At 44.2% G+C, this 6,540-nt stretch overlaps 1 pseudogene; it reads left to right on the forward strand.

The window, feature by feature from the left end:
- Positions 1-108: 108 nt before the first annotated feature.
- On the forward strand, positions 109-6,425 carry LOC139642350 (TOX high mobility group box family member 4-like; annotated as a pseudogene).
- The last annotated feature ends 115 nt before the right edge of the window (positions 6,426-6,540 follow it).

Genomic DNA, 6,540 nt, shown 5'->3' on the forward strand with positions numbered 1-6,540 from the left:
GGCAAGCGTCACCGAACCTGCACCTAGCAGGGTAAACACACCAATGAGAAACATTACAGAAACATTTTAACCCATGCTTTCTTGTCCACTCTCCGTCCCTCCTATCAGAGCGTCCTGGTGGAATCGCCAGTCTCTCTCGCCGTCTCCCCGGAGTCATCTCCCTCGACCCCTCTCTGTCCGACTCCCCCCTCCCCGCCCCCTCCTCCACCGCCTCCCCAGCCATGGGGCGGAAAGGAGGAGCGGGAGGGGGGAAGAAGGGGAAGAAGAAGAAAGACCCAATGAGCCGCAGAAGCCTGTGTCGGCCTACGCCTTGTTCTTCAGGGACACGCAGGCGGCTATTAAGGGACAAAACCCCAACGCCACGTTCGGAGAAGTGTCCAAGATAGTGGCCTCCATGTGGGACAGCCTGGGGGAGGAGCAGAAGCAGGTCGGTGGGAAAGGGAGTGTTAATGTCAAGCTGGTAGATCTAGTTAAATTTGAAGGAATAATAACGCCTATTACCAATTTTGTGATTAGATAAATCACAAAGGATAGTTGTAATTGGCTAAAACGAGACCTGGGACATTCAAAGCAGCTAGTCAACAAAAAAATTTAATTTTTGAAAAGAGACGGCGACAAATTTCAGCCATGGAAACTGTGCTATACATGGTGAAAAGAGTCAGTTTGATTGATATGCATGTGTAAGAACCCTGTCTTTTATGAAGATGCATTTGAAGTCTCCCTCATTCAGTCAGCTGTGTGAAAGCAGATACGGGCTCATTAAGATGTGAAAAATGAATGTGCGAATCTTTATTTCACACACGGCTGCCGGTGCTCATAATCATCCCCCCCCCCCCCCCCCCCCCCCCCCCCGCTCTCAGGTTTACAAGAGGAAGAATGAAGCGGCAAAGAAGGAGTACTTGAAAGCGCTGGCAGCCTACAGAGCCAGCCAGATTTCTCAGGTGAGAGGCAGAGTGTCTGGTTCTGGATCTTTACAGCTCCACAGTGAGAGAGACACACATTTGGAGAATTTGACAGCTATTCTGATAAAATGATTGCTGGCATGAAAGTAAATCTCTTCAGTTGAATATTACTGAAATTATTTATTATAGTTATGTAGAGCACTCTCCTTACAAGATGGCAACATTTAAGAGGATGTAATTATCTTTTTTTAAATATTAAGTGATGAACATCGGGTAATATCAGTTGTATTTGTGTCAAGTGATGTTCCACACTGTAAGTTTGAGATGCATATCAAAGTGAGGTGCTGGGTAAGACACAGTAGGAACTAGGGATGAGACGATATATCAAAATTCAGTATATTGCAAAACAAAAATGTGACAAAACGTATCGTGGGGCAGAAAAATAAACCGCAATATTAGCTCCATTTTATTCTGCTGTAGAAATCACAAATGAGTCGGATTGCCCATCATAATTTCACAAGCTCCATCAAAATGATATTATTTGCACTTTGTGATGACATTTCTAAATTGTCTACATTGTAGCAAGCCACTGACATCACTATAAAGATTTGTGGCTCAGAAATAAACATATTCTCCACAGTCAGACTTTGTTGTCATTGAGCTTTTATTTATTACATCGTTTCGTGGTTGCATTGAATCGTGAACCGCATATCACGTATCGAATCATATCGTGAGATAAGCACACCGTCTCGTCCCTAGTAGAAACCAGTGAAAGTCACTCTAGCAGCTCAGACACTGTTTTAACCTGACAAACATCCACATCTGATCCAAACATTGTCAGTAAAAGGTGTATGAATGGAATTGCCTGTGTGCTTTGCTCCTCTACATCACAGTGGCGGTGCTCTGATGCTGTTTTCACTTGTGTCTTCATTATCTCCGCCCCTCCTCCTCTCTCAGGCCCCATGAAGTACTGGACACCGCCCCGTCGCCCCCCCTCCGGGTCCCGGCTCCCACCGCCTCGGCCCCCCGGCCTCGGCCCCCGCCCCTCGCTCCACCCGGGCCCAGCAGTACAACCCTGAGGAGAACACCATCACCAACATCTGCACCTCCAACATCATCCTCGACCTGCCCCAGGTCTCCACGCGCTCCCGCACCGGCGCCATCCAAGCCCAAGCGCCGCCCCCCGCCGCCGCCGCGCCCAACCCCCCCACCGTCACCAAGATCATCATCAAGCAGACGCCGTCGCCCTCCGGCGGCGTGACGGTCACGGCGTCGGCGGCGGGCTCCTCCTCGGCGCGCCAGCCCCGCCGCTGCAGCAGATGCACAGCACCCCCCCTCCGCCCCGCCTGCAGCAGATGGTGCACGCCCAGCCCCCCCGCCTCTGCAGGCCAAACCGAGGGGCGGGGGCGCGACCGCCGCCACGGCTCCGCCCCCCCTGCAGATCAAGATAGTCCCGTCGTCGCTCCAGTCGGACTCGAGCACGCCCATCATGGTGACGTCGGCGGGGGAGACGCCCGCCTCGCTGTCCTCCGCTCCGCTCTGACGGTGGCGGTGGGACAGACGGCCGGCGGGACGGGAGCGGAGGAGGTGGCCGAGGTGGAGGAAGGGGTGAGAGCAGCAAAGTTTAAAATGACTCATTGGAGAAACTGACTGTGCTTTGTTTAGCCAAGATCTGTAATAAATATGCACTGGCATTAAGTTTGACAAATATAATGAAATTGAACGTAAAGGTTTTATTGGAAGGAGGTGAGAGCAAAACAGTGACAATTTTACACATCAGTCTACACTGCTGTGAGGTTTCGGCTGGGCAATAATCCAATATTAGTCTTTATTCTTCTTTTAATAGAATTAGTGATGAAATAACGACATTGAGTTATCGTGATACACAGTTCTGTTATCTAAATTAATAATAAAAAGCAAATGCTAATTAAAATCTAGATCTAAAATGAGATCTGAAACAAATCAGGGAGATTGAAAGTAGAGAGGTTATCTTACTTTATGCAGCTGAATGTGATGACTGTTATTTTGACTATTTATTTAAGATTTTGCATATGTTGGCAGTATTCTTATACTGTATATCGATATAAAAATAATTTCTTTATGATTATCGTGATACTAATTTTGTCCATATGGCCTAGTCCTATGTGAGGTTGACAAATGACATTTAATATGGTGCAAAGGTGTCAAGTACTTTAACCTGTTGCAGCCTGTAATGACAGGATATTGCATTTATTCAACTGTTGTGTTTAAGTCAGTCTTTAGGGCGGGGTGTGATGGTTGAAATCAGTACCACGATAATCATAGGGATTTTTCGATCGGCTCACATTCTGCAAAATCTCATTAAATAACCAAGTTGATGTTCATCTTATTGAACCGAATGGTAATATTAGGTGTGATGTCAAACAAAACTGAAATTGTCAAATAATATTCCTTTAAAATGTTTCATACCTCATTTTAAAAATAAAATTAGCTTGTTATCATCAGTTTAGACAGCAGAATTGTGCGTCACGATATCCCAAAATCACATATCATCATGAGATTCCACTCAAAGACGATAAACGATAATATTGAATTATCGCCCTATTCTGAATACGAGTGTAATTCGAGTAAATTCTTAAATGTAATTCTCTCTCTCTCTCTCTCTCTCTCTCTCTCTCTCTCTCTCTCTCTCTCTCTCTCTCTCTCTCTCTCTCTCTCTCTCTCTCTCTCTCTCTCTCTCTCTCTCTCTCTCTCTCTCTCTCTCTCTCTCTCTCTCTCTCTTCTCTTTCTCTCACTCTCACTCTTTCACCCTCTCAGATGGAGGTAGAGGTGAATGTAGCCCCGGGGCCGACTGTGACCCCCACTGCCAGTCCCAACATCTGTGTGCGTGCCGGCTGCACCAACCCCGCCGTGGAGAGCAAAGACTGGGACAAGGAGTACTGTAGCAACGAGTGTGTCGCCACACACTGCAGGTGTGGATTTAGAAAACAAAACACATGCACACCAAACCTGGATCCAACAGTATTTACACATTCGTTTGGAGGTTTGTTTTAATCTACTGTGATTATCAGATGGTTGGGGTGTGCTGCATTTGACATTGACACTCATTTGACAATACAATGAGCTTTTGAAAATTACAGTCAAGTATTTGAATGTCAATTAACTTAGGATACTTTAATTGACAGGATCTGAACTGCTCTGATCCTGTAAACCCCACCCAACTGGTACTCCGAGTAAATTAAAGCAGGTTCTGTGAATTGTTTGCAGATCATGTTTGGCCCGCATACAGTTCCACACGCACACTCTCTTCTATGTTCTTTCCTAGAAATAGCGGTTTTGGTAAAGTTATTAGCCGAATTATATTTTAAATTCTCGTTTTGTCCTGAAAATTCTAAGTTAGGGAAATGGTGTTATTTGCTTTCACCTCTGATTACTAAAATGTGTCAACGTACTCTCGAGCTGAACGCTGAACCCCTGCTCCAATTAGAACTACACATATGATCTGTCCCTCTCTGACCTCTGACCCCCTGGTAACATACATACTGTACATACACGTGTGAAACCTTACATTCACACTGCGAGCAACTTGCTTGATGTGTCGCTCTGTTCAGACTGATTGCGTGCGATGCGAGAAGCTCCAGTTGCATCTGTGTAGCGGGTCTCATGCAGCTACAAAGTTTTGAACAGGCAAATTGTGTAGATATTGCCTTTCACAACGTTACATTGTTTTGATGAGTTAACATAGCTATTAGGTAGCGTTACTCAAAAATAAACAGAAAAAACTTGAGAAAAATGACCTCAGAGGTTACCTTCAACCCCAACGTTGGATGCAGCTGTTCTCCAAGCATCATTTCTTTAGACGTTTATATTTCTGTTGTCTTTCCAGTCGAAGCTGCAGAGAACTGGGAAGCTTTGAACGGCTGTAATCAACTTCTCGTCCATTAAAACGAACTCTAAATTCCCCTTAATCCATAAAACTGGAGTTTTGAAGTGCGTTTTTACCCAGAAGTCACAACACTGTGTTCTTTTCTAATCTTTTTTTTTTTTTTTTTCTTTTCAGGGACGTGTTCATGGCCTGGTGTGCCATCCGCGGGCAGAACTCCACCACCGTCTCATAGGGAACGGACGCATCTGGCGGACGAGTGCCGATGAATGAGTGAAAGACAGACAGATCGTGGGTCGGATAGTATTTGCACACGTGGTTTTATTTTGTCATCTAGAGCGAAACGATGACGAGGCGATCACAGGAAAGTATTTGAAAGTCGGCGGCAGTATACTTTTCTGTGATTGACAACCTGGCACTACTTTACTGCAGATGTATTAACTCCTCCAACAGATGAAAAGAAACGCAAAGAAGAAGTATTTGCAAATACTATTTCACCCGGGTCTGATGGTAAGAATGACCGCTCAGAGCAGGACGGATGGATGGATGGATGAATAACGAAGAGAAAAGAAGTAATAATAACTAGAGAGACTTGGCTTCTCCACTGCAGACTCTGTCCTCAACACACAAGAGCCACAAGAGTGGAAAATGCCGATCATCGATCTTGAATTTAAATTATGGACTTGATAAATAATGAGAACATTTTATACAGATGGACGTTGTGTTTTTAATTGTTTTGAGAGGGGGAAAAAAATAGAAATCATGATCTGACTTGCAGATGTTAATCGATGCAGCTCATTCATTTCAGAGAAAAGCTACTCCGTGTGTGCATGCCCTTCCCTTGACTGTTACCACTGAGGAGCGATCGGTGTGAATTTAGTCCCAGTCAACAAGTGATTTATGTTAAATCATGCTTCAGTAATTTATGGGTGCTTTGTTGTTGAATGGCTGGCGGTAACTTGGGTTTCCAGATCGAACTGTTTAGCCAGCATACTGAATAAACTACCAACAATTTGGCTAAGCACAAACAGTCTAAGTAAAGCTAATTTCCACACCAGCTGAGTGATTTTAAATTTTGGCGGTGGCTGGTAGGTTTTTCTACTCTACCAGCCACTTTTGGAAGGTAACCAACTATCATGTGGAGGTCCGACTCTATTTCAAAACTTTACACAGCTGGAGAAATGGTGATAGTGGCTGCTAAGATTCAGGATTCCTCCAGCCGCTGCAGCCTATGGACAAAAAACCCCAAAACAAAACAAAAATAAAAAATGAATTTCCTGCTCTGCCTTGAGAACTCTAGCTGACACTGTACTGCACTCCTGCCACAATACCCTGCAACATAGGAGCTTTTTAAAAACCGGGCAGACATTGTTTTTGCTTTGTTTTTTGTGAGAACATTTTGGTGAAAATTATTGTTTGGAGAGAAAAAAAATGACATGGGAATAAAACATACACACCAGCTTTGACAACACTACCGGAGGGGAAAGGGAATATAAATCTTTAATTTTTAACAATAACAGTTTTCATCAGAAGATTATTATTGAGACCTATTGCAAGAAAATTGCTTCCAAAACTGTTATCACTTGGGATTTACACCCCGATTAGGGAAAATAATGGAGTGATCAGTCTGGTTTACTGTAGATATCCTGGAAATGTTTTTAATGGTGAAATAAAATATTTTATGTTTTAATATACATTTGGTGAGGAGTTTTTATATATATATATATATATTCCCTTCATGAAAGCGTGTCAGTTCTGTGTGGCTGGAATGGCGTT

This window comes from Centroberyx affinis, unplaced genomic scaffold (assembly GCF_046629955.1).
Source record: "Centroberyx affinis isolate AG114_WGS23_722 - 3 ecotype Tasmania unplaced genomic scaffold, CSIRO-AGI_Caff_v1 ptg000467l_1, whole genome shotgun sequence".
Classification (NCBI taxonomy): domain Eukaryota; kingdom Metazoa; phylum Chordata; class Actinopteri; order Beryciformes; family Berycidae; genus Centroberyx; species Centroberyx affinis.